This window comes from Stegostoma tigrinum, unplaced genomic scaffold, assembly GCF_030684315.1.
Source record: "Stegostoma tigrinum isolate sSteTig4 unplaced genomic scaffold, sSteTig4.hap1 scaffold_92, whole genome shotgun sequence".
NCBI lineage: Eukaryota > Metazoa > Chordata > Chondrichthyes > Orectolobiformes > Stegostomatidae > Stegostoma > Stegostoma tigrinum.
In genome coordinates, this window is record NW_026728817.1 from 306,234 (window position 1) to 317,288 (window position 11,055).

The 11,055-nt window shown below is 43.3% G+C and overlaps 1 non-coding gene across 1 annotated transcript; it reads left to right on the forward strand.

Annotated features, from left to right (window-relative positions):
* Positions 1 to 597: 597 nt before the first annotated feature.
* Positions 598 to 712, forward strand: trnal-caa (transfer RNA leucine (anticodon CAA)). Its single transcript has 2 exons — positions 598 to 635; positions 667 to 712. It is a non-coding gene; the product is annotated as a tRNA-Leu (tRNA).
* Positions 713 to 11,055: the final 10,343 nt, after the last annotated feature.

Consider the following 11,055-nt stretch of genomic DNA (forward strand, 5'->3'; position numbering starts at 1 on the left):
ACTCATGACTGGTGCTTTACAAGGCCATTGCTTTCAATACTGCGCTACAGAGCGAAGGCTGTGCCCTGTAAGGTAAGGTTTCATGCATTAGAAACTGCAATGTAATAGATGGCAGGATAGTCTGTGCATTATTAACCAAGACAATGCGACAACAACAAGATGGAGCTGAAGGGATCATGTGCAGAAGGATGAGAGATGGGATGCTGAATCAGGCAGTGACCAGGGTGGGAGAGGTATACGTCTTCCCTCACAGTCTGCTGATAAGGATTCAGTGCCTTCACTGCCACGCCGTGTTCATAGTTATTATTTGCAATAGTAACTATGAAATATTGACTGTTCTTTAGATGTAGAATTATGTCATAGACCAGGCGGTGTCAGTTCAATCTATATTACAGATCTGCATCAGCAATGTCAGCTACAATTTCCTGACATGCAATTGTTTAAGACAAGAACAAGGGGGAGGTTGGGAAAAGTGAAGGGCAACGGTGGTTTGTGAGAGGTGACTGTGGGCCTAATGGAGCCGGGCTCAGTGTGGGTGCTGTTCTGGCTTTTCCTGTTTACCCTGGCATACAGATCACTCTGGAGCAGCCAAGGTGTGTCGGGATGGCCGAGTGGTCTAAGGCGCCAGACTCAAGGAATAGACTCTTTCCCCTGCAAAGCTGGCTGTTCTGGTCTCCACCTGGAGGCGTGGGTTCTAATCCCACTTCTGACAATGACTGCTTCTTTGTTTGTTGTCCTTTGCAAATATCACTGAGGTTCGGTATCCCGATGGGATCTACCTGTTTTTAAGCAAAATTTGCTCTGGTCAGTTTTGCAGCTTTATATTAACATGATGCAGTTTTGGAGGAGAAGGAGACAACTCAGCCCATCAAGTCTGCTCCACTATTAAATGAGCAGATAATCAGGGAATTCCTACAGTGTGGAAACAGGCTCTTCGGCCAACAATCCTGACCTGATGATCCTGGACTGCATTTTCTTGGATTTCTCTTTAACCTCTGGTACCCTTGCTGCTAAAAATCTTTCAAACTCAGCCTTAAATCTACTTCGTGGCCCAGCTTCCACAACCTTCTTCTGTAAAGGAATCCACTGATTCACAACCATCTCAGAGAATAAATTTTACCTCGACTCTGCGTTAAATGTGCGCCCTCCATTCTGATATTAGACACTCCGTTCCCAGGCGGCCCCAGAAGGGAACGGGCCTTTCTGCATTCAGTCGGTTATATCGCCAATAACACTTGTATGTTTCAATAAAGAGCATTTCTGCAGTACTGTTTCTGAGCTAATGAAAGCAATGTATTTCAATGTGTCTTCCATTTAATTCACCTCTGATGTGAAACTCTCACTGATTGTGATAGAGATTATCATTATCACTGAGGAGGCTGTTGTGGGCAAGGTAATGTGGCAAACAGTAGACATGGGGGTCTCTTGGCCCTGATGAACTGTATCCCAGGATACTAAAAGAGGTGACTGGGGACAGAGCAAATGCACGAGCAACTATTTACCAAAATTCACTGGACTCTGGGGTGGATCCCCAGCTTGAAAATCAGCCAATGTGACATCACTGTTTAAAAAAGGAATTAGGCAAAAAGCCGGTAACTTTGGTCCAGTTAGCTTAACTTCGGCAGTGGGGAAAATGCTTGAATCTATATTAAAGGAGGAAATAGCAAGACATCTGGATATAAATTTTCCCACTGGGGTTCATGAGTTCATGAAGGGTAGGTCTTGTTTAACTAATTTGGTGGAATTCTTTGAGGACATTACTTGCAATGTGGACAATGGGATACCTGTGGATGTGGTGTATCTGGATTTCCAGAAGGCAAGTGCCACAACAAAGGCTGCTACATCAGATAAAGTTGCACCATATTACAGGCAATGTATTGGCATGGATAGAGGATTGGTTGACCAGTGGAAAACAAAGAGTAGGGTTAAATGGGTGTTTTTTTTTAAATCTCATTGGCGTTCAGTGGCTAGTGGTGTGCCTCAGGGATCAGTGTTAGGACCACAATTGTTTACAATTAACACGGATGATTTGGAATTGAGGACTAAGTGCGGTGTGTCAAAATGTGCAGATGACACTAAGACGTGTATAGAGCAAAGTGTGCAGAAGACACTAAACGTCTGCAGAGGCATGTAGATAGTCTAAGTGAGTGAGCAAAGGCCTGGCAGATGGAGAACAATGTTGATGAGTGTGAGGACATTTATTTTGGGGGGAATAATGCAAAATGGACTATGTTTTAAATGGTAAAAAAATTGCACATGCTGCTGTGCAGAGGGACTTTGGTGCCCTTGTGCATGAATCGCTAAAAGTAGGATTGCAGGTGCAGCAGGTAATTAAAAAGGCAAAGGGAATTTTGGTGAAAGGGAGAAACTGATCTGCAGCCAAAGTGGTACGAAATAAAAAGTCAGAAGCAGTGTCGGTGAGAACAGATACAAGAGTCTGAAGTGCCCTTCCTGGTGATGCAGTGGTTAGGATTTGGCGCTTTCACTGCCGCAGGCTGGGTTACGGTTTCGGTCAGGGAATGGGAATTCTATTCAGCTCGTTTATTGTGATGACTGATTTTTCAGGAGCAGGAAAGAAGCTCTGGAGCTGATAGATGGACTGTTTTGCCCCAGAAATTATTCAAGTTAACAGAAGTCAAAGAACTTCAGATGCTGAAAGTCTGAAAGAGAAACAGGAATTGACCGAGAAACTCAGCAGGCCTAGCAGCATCTGTAGAGCAGAAGAGAGGTAACCTTTCAGTTCCACAGATTGTTAATCGGAACTAGATTAGTTATGCATTTCAATCATGTCATCTTAGGCAAAGTGATCAGGTTTATCTGACAAATCGGGATATTTATCAAAATTTCTCTCTCTGAGTAGCTGACAATTGTTAATTGTTACAGTTCACAAAACAGCAACAAACAAAACAGCCAGTTGGGTTAGGCTCAGGGAACTGGAGTGGGAGCAGAGGAATAATAATGCATTGAGTTTAACTCCAAAAAGCAAGCCACTTCACCTTTCAGGAACCAAGCAATTGGCACTATTTACAAGAGGTTTGGACGAGATACTGTCAATCTAAGCCATAGGCACCTGTAGGACTCAAACCACAGCTATGCTGATTGTTAGAAAGGCACATTAGCCAAATAAGCCACGGCACCACACAAGCTGCTTCAGCACCACACAAGCGGATTCAGCTCCAATCCATATGTTCATGAATTTCAACTCCCAAACAAAGAAACTTTTTTTTTCTACCTCAATGTTAATCAGTGAACATTTAACTCAAACACCGTTTTTTTTAAGGACATATAGTTCACAGCTGAACATTTCCAGCAAACATGCACAGAAAGATACAATCTCCTCTTACACTGCTTCAAAACCGATATTTTCACATTTTAAATTGGCGGGATAAAGGGGATGTGTTCATCCTCTCTCTACCCATTAACCACGTTAATACACACAGACGAAACCTCACAAACTGCATTCATTCCTCTTCTCCCTGCTCAAGGAAAGATGAAAGGGTTTACAGTGAAGTTGCCAGGGTTGGAGCAGATGATCCGGAAGGAGAGGCTGAATAAAATTGGGCTCTTTACACTGGGAATGGAGGCTGAGGGGTGACTTTATCGAAGTTAATAAAACCATGAGGGGTAGTGATCAGGTCTTTTTCCCAGGGTAGTGGAGTCCAAACTTGAGGTTATAGGTTTAAGGTTTGAGGATAAAGTGTTTAATGGGACATAGGGTGTAATGTTTTGACACGCAGGATGCTGTGTGTAAGGAATGAACTCACACAGGAAATGGTGTAGGCTGGTATAAATACAACATATGAAAGGCATCGGCATTGATACATGTACAGGAAGGGTTTAGCGGGATATGGGCCAAATGTTGGCAAACAGGACGAGATAAATTTTGGAAATCTGGTCGGTATGGACGAGAAGGACCAAAAACTCTGTTTCTGTGCTGAATATCTCTCGGACTCGATAATTGCTTTAAGTTTAGAAACGGTTCACGCAAACATCCTACCTGCTACACACCAGTGAGATCGCACGTAGCAGATGTCAATAAATGCTCCAAGTGTTGGAAGAGATCTAGCCAGTCTTTCCATCAGGTCTCACACAAGACAATTCACACGGGAGAGAAACCATGCATTTGTTCTGAGAGTGGGAAAGGATTCAATCAGTCATCCCACTTACTGAGACACCTTGGTAGCCACACAGATGATAAATGTTTTAGTGGCCTTGACTGTAGTTGTTCATTTTTATCAAATATTGTGTACACATTCTTTGGTGACTGGAGAACTAATAACAAGACACTTACAGACACAGAGCGGAGTAAGGAACTGCACACCCATAATGTTGAACTCTGTAAATAATCTGTGCCAAGAAAAGAATGGCTTCCGATTTTGGCTTCACTGTAAAGCCCCTTTTTTATGAAGGTGATAAATTTCAGAGAAAAATGTTTCCATAACTCTTCAAAGATGCAGAAGATGCATTTGGGGTGGAATGTGGGATGTGGCTAATTTAGATCTGGTAATGTGCAATGTGGCAGGTTGAATGAATTACATCAAGTTAAAAGATTTCTGAGAGAACAGTGCCCATCAAATAGTGTACATTAGAGTACGGTGGGTGAGTTGGGGGTGTGGGTATTTCAACATGAAATATAACCTTTAATCCTGATTCTGTGTGTTCTGTTAATTAAACAATAGGAAGTCCATGCTCAATTATTAGACAACACCATGAACTCTGACCTTGTGCTATGACATTTTTGACCCCTTTTTGAGTGCTGTGGAAAATTCAAGCAGACATTATCTACGTGCTCCCTTTATGAACTCTGCTGTTAATATTAACAAGCATCTCTTGGTTAAGGGTTAAGGCAATGGATTTCAAATCCATTGGGGTGTTTTTGCACGGATTCATATCGTGCTGAATGTGGGCAAAAGCTGGGAATGAATGCAAGGGCTGTTTGCTTCCTCCGTTTAGCTTGTGACAGGAATCAAAACAGCAGGAAAAAAAAATTCATTCAGGCTACCAACAGTGGCAAAAGGTAACTCACTGCCTGTCATGGCAGAACCAACACAAACCTTCATAAAAGGTAAAGAGCTTTCAGATATCCACTTGCCTGGCCAACAGGTGAGGCTGTGAGCCATGTCCTGGGAAATAAGTCTAAACAGTCAGTTCTGAGAAAGATTCACCTAACCCTAAACAGTAACCCTGATTTTCCTTCACAATTACTGCCAGACGTATTGAACTTTTCCAGCAATTTTGGTTTTGTTCCAAGAATAATCAAGATCAAGGGATTAAGTTCGGGAAACTGTTTGATCCTTGGAATTCATGAAGCATTGTGGGATGTAAGTCACATGAAGTGAATCCCAGCTGGTTGAGGATTGGCCCCTGTGGTCTACAGATGGCTCGTTGGTCCAGGGGTATGATTCTTGTTTTGGGTCTTACAGCATTTATAAACGCCAGAAGTTCCAGTTTTACATCTAAACAACCACACGTGTTTTGCCAAAGTACCCAATTAATTATCTCAAAAAGCAACTTCGTGAAATGAAGTTGCACTGCCTGACTTTGGGATAGGGTAGATGTCCCATTGCAGCGAACATGGCCAAGGGGTACACTTGTTCAAAGGAAGAACAAGAATTTTAGAATGTTAACACAGGCAATCCGACCGTGAATGAATTCTTAGGCTGAAGCATTGCTCAATCATGAACATGAAACCTCAGAAAGTGGGAAAGTGAAGTGATTGGGGATAGTGCTGAACAGGCTCATGTGAATTGTAGACAAAGAGGAGACTGGAAGAACAAAACAGGCCAGGCCACATCAAAAGAATTGTTTCTGGAGGCATTGAAGGTGTTGTGAGTAAGGAGCATTGAAGATAGGTCCAAATATTGAAGGTTTGAAATGTATCTGTATGTCAGAAATGAAGATGGGTTGGAAAGTTGAGACAGTTCTCCTTGGGAAATAGAAGGCTGTAAAGTGATCCGAACGAAGCTTTCCAAGTCACGAGGGGTCTAGACAGTGGAAATAAACGCGTGAAAGTTCTACCACTCCATGCCTGAAGGGATTGATAATGATCAGGCAGATATTTGAAGGCATGAGGAAAACGAAGTGAAAGTGACTTGAGGAAGAACATTCCCACACAAGGAGTGGTTAGGGTCGGTAAATCACGATCTGAAAGCGACAGAGGCAGATTCAATCAACAAAAATGCAATTGGACAGCTATGTTAAAAGTACCTGTGCAGATGTTACAATGAGAAGGCAAAAGATTGATACTGAAAGTGATAATTAGTTGCTTATTGGGGAGACGTGGCATAACTAAGGTAGAGTGTATGGCCTCCATCTGAGCTGTGACAAGTTTTGTGATTCTAAGCGAAATCATAAATCGACCAACAGAATGTGGGAAATTAGACAAAGGTTATACTTACACAGCTGTGACACGTCTGTGCACGACAGTGAAAAGCTGTGAACGTCGTCATCGAATGGAAATGCTGCACTCCAGATGGAAAGCTGAATACTTGCCTGAGACGCAGGTAGTTCATGGTAGCAGAGTGGCGCAGCGGAAGCGTGCTAGGCCCATAACCCAGCAGTCGATGGATCAAAACCATCTTCTGCTATTTTCTATTGGTCAGTGCTGTGGCTTGCATTGAACTGCACTGTGCATTTTCATCAGCTGTCTACTTCCCTCAGCTTCATGTATCTGAAATAAATAGCTCACGTTGATGCACTGGCCAAGGCCACACAGGAGAGCTGATACACTTGTGAAGGTCTGAATGTTCTTCTCCTGTTGTCAGTCGGTCTGCTCCGAACGGAATGTAAAACTTCATCTCTGAGATGGGAATAAACCGATGAAGTAGAAACACATCGCTTGCAATATTTTTGTCATGGCTGGCCGTAATTTCCAATGCTGTTTCAGACATGAATGGCAAAAGAATCAGGATGTCAGAGACTGCATCCTGACACAGACAGAGTTCACCATTATTAGGGACAGACATCACCGATTGTGAATAACTACAGAGAAATACAAGAGGCAGAGAGTCGCTGTGTACTTGATGGGCTGAACAGCTTCTTCGCGCACGGGAATGACACCATGGATTTATGACGTCACTCTGCCTGTCTCTGTGAGGGAGCTGGTGGGGGAGAAACAATGGCTCATTATTAACCCTCCCTTCCATGTTGTACTGTCTGCAGCCGCGCAACTCAGGGCCTTTGGGGACGTCTCTCAGTGAGTGAGTGTTTCACTCAGATTCACTTAACGTGGGACTGTTGGTGTCAGTCATTAACTCCTGCTGTGGAGGTCAGAAATGAACAGACGCTTCGTGTGCAAATAAATTCTGAACAGCAGACAGGATGCACAGAAAGATCGCACTTTAAGTTGCTGTAGAGATTAATCTCGAGTTTTGACTTCTATCTTTCCCAGCAGCTCTCCTTCTTTCTGTCTGCCTCTGATAAATGTCATTTGATGCAAGTTCCAAATCACCTTTACAATTTGCTGGACAAGTCTGATTCCACCCCTTCTGCTCCTTCCTTCTTCCAGTGCTTGAGAGACAGCGACAAAGTGTATACCACCCACCCCAGCAATGCCTGCCTGTGGCCAAATGGTTGAATGCATTTGCCAATGGAGAGAGCACTATCCCAGCTGAATGGTGACAGAATGAGAAGATGTTCATTGAAGCAACGGGGAATAGATTTTTTTCAGCAACTTGTTCAGATATGTTAGTACATACCTCTGGAGCAGATAAAACCTGAACTCTGTCTCCTACATCCGAGGTAGTGACACTGTCACTGCATGATTGACACCTCATTTATTGTTAAGTGGCCCGGCAGCAGACAGCATCATTGGCCTTCTGGTCTGCTTCTCACATCAGCTGGCTGTTAGAAGTGTGAGAAGCTGCTGGCGTGAATCCTGCATCAGCCATTGTTGCCTCTGTTTTTTTTTTAATGTTCGGGAGAGCCAGGGGGTGGTTCTTTATGAAATCGATTTCAGTCTATGTTCCCAAAATGTGTTTCCTGCAAATATATCGTATGCATCCACTTCACTGATGAAGGTTCAGAGTTAATAATGGTCGTAAATTACACTTCATTGGATTGATTTGTAAACTAGCACAGTAACTGATTAAAATGATGGCAAGTCTCAGTGGAGAAAGAGGTGACAGTGAAGCAGGCATCTGACGATAAATTTGTTTCTTTTGCAAGTGAAATTTACCGTTTCCCAAAGTGGGGGCCATTGAAGTGAAGCAGTGGCAGAGATTCCCTTTGCTGGTGTTCAACTTGTGTATCACATTTCCACCTTGATCCCTGTTAACATCTCAACTCAACAAGAAGCCAGGTGCCCACTGAGGGCCAGTGGCATAATGGATAACGCATCTGACTTCGGACCAGGTTGTAGGTTTGACTCCTGCCTGGCTCGAGAACAGTTGGTACATTTTCAACACTAGCAAGGTGACACCTTTACCTGAAGTTGGAACATACAGGAGGTGATTTTGCAGTCAGATTCCCAGAAGCTAAAGTATGAAATTGAAAGTTGAGCATGAGCAGTGTTGGCAAACCTTTTTCAGCTCTCTGTTAGTTTCAATTCCAAGCTCACAACAACAGGTTTCATTGCCTGGAGAACTTGCTTCTGTTCCATGTAAATCTGCCTGTTGTCGTCGAAACATGTGTGGGGACAGAGAGTGACCGTGAAGCACTTGGAGTCAGTATCATCCTGAGGGATGTGTCTGTGTATCTCCCTCTGTGGCTAATCACGAGCATGAGTTCCATAAGTCGGCTGTAAGACAGTTTTACTGTCACCAAGCCTCAGTCCCATTTGTAGATCACAGCATTAATCTCATTGATATTTGTCCCTGATACGTCAGAGGTACATGGGCCAAGTGTTGGAAACTGAGATTAGAATAGATAGATGCCTGATGACACGCACCGATACAATGGCCCAGATAGTCTCTTTCGACGTGATAAAAACTGGAAAACAGGGAGAAACTGACCTGTTCACAAAAGGATCAAAAATGGAAAGGCAAAAACTGTCGTTGAGAAATGATGCAAGCACCTCCAATGTATTCTCTGGTTGTCTAGTGGTTCGGATTTAGTGCTTTTGGAACCACGGCCCTGGTTTGATCTGTTGAGTGGAAGATCCTCCGTCCTAGCTTTTATTGATGACACCTTTGCTGACTAATTGTAATTTTATTCATTAACTGGCACCACTGGCTCAACAACATTAATTCAATCAGCCACATTGCTGCGGGTCTGGAGTCACATGTCAGCCAGACCAGGTAAGGGTGGTAGCTTCCTTCCCAAAAGGACATTAATGAACCAGATGGGTTCTTCCGACAATCGATTGCATGGATTGTATCACCTCCCCAATGAGGAGAAGGAAAGGGGCTGTGAGGTAACTAACTGTGTCCCAAACGATATTCAAGCTAACATGAAACAAGGAACTGCAGATGCTGGGAATTGACAAAAACAGGAATTGACAGAGAAACCGAGCAGGCCTGGCAGCATCTGTGGAGAGACACAGGGTTAACGTTTCAGATCCATTGAATGTACATCAGAACCAAGTCAGTTATGCCCTTCCGTATTATAATGCAGGGGAATTACCACTTTTATTTGTCGAATCAGTATATTTATCAAAATATCGCATTAGTTTCCTGTCGTCAACTTTACAACTTTAACAGACTTTACCCAGTTGTAATGCTGCTTCCTTCACCCTCAGGTGGTAAAAGGCTCTGCTTACATGGTTCTTTTTGCCTTTTCCTTTCAGTTCGTTAGCAGCGATGTCGAATGGAGAATTGGCCCTTTTAGGCTCTACCTCAATACGTGTCTCTATTTGTCTCTCTTTGTGTCTGGGTATTCACCTCACCCCCTTTTATTTTCTCCTACTCTCTGTCTGTCCGTATCCCTCATTTCACATTGCTGCTCTTTGAAATGTCTGAAAATCGGGGAGTGTTTGAGAGTGGAGCTGCTGAGAGGCTTCCTCACCACAAGCACCACTCCCACCCCGACTGTAAAGCCTGGAACTGGGCTCACATTCTCCAAATAGTGTTTCTGTCACTTAGGGACTGAGGCAAGGAGACATTTATTCCCCCAAAACATGATGAGTGTTTCTACTTTGAAATAGAATTCCTAATCGACCATAAAGAAACAAAATGCCACAATTATACGATGACTGTGATGTTTTTACTGTTGGTGTAAAATGAATGAATGGTGACAGCAGAGAATGAGGGTGATCAGTTCCTGGTGTCTGTCTCATTACCACCATATTCCACAGTAAGGCTGCAGTTTATTCTGCCTTACTTTGTTATTCCTACCAAACCTCAGGATGAATTATTTGTTAGCAGGAAACCATTCCCTGGTGGGGAGAAAATAGGCGACAGGAGTGCCAGCATCGAATGACAGCTGTCTGCATTCAAGCAGAGAAACCATGCTCAGTTCTCTCCACCAACATGGCAACTAACGGCCCAGTGGTTATTATCGCTGGACTGTTTATTCAGAAAGCCAGGTAGTGTCTGGAGACCTAGGTATAAATCTCACCCTCAGAAGAGTTTGGCATTTGAATTCAACAAATATTAGGAATTAAGAATATAATGATGATCATAAATCCATCGTCAGGGGAACCAAAACCCATTTGGTTCCCTTATGTCCTTTTGGCATCTTTTATCCTTCCCTGATCGTGCCTACATCTGACTCCAGACCCACAGAAGTCATGGTGGGTAATTAGCAATGGCTGATTGGCTAAATGCCCGAGCCAGTGACACCCTTATTCCATGAACAAATAAAGGGGCAAAAATTACTTCATAGTTTAGATGAATAGTATGGCATTTCGGAGAAGTTGAAACGAAGAATCTTCAATGGAAAGCTCAGGCACCGCTGGGAATTTAACTCAAGATCGCCTGTTTACTACGCACTGTTTTTTTTTAACCCATCCATTCAGGCATTTCGTTAACCACGCAATCACAGTAACTTGGGGAACTTTCCTGTATCAGTGTTACTCAGTGAGAATTTCAATCTAACCCTACATTTCAAACACGAACTATTCACAGCTGAATATTCTCCTGTGAAAATACTCGGAAAGAGGCAATCTCCTCCTGCTTC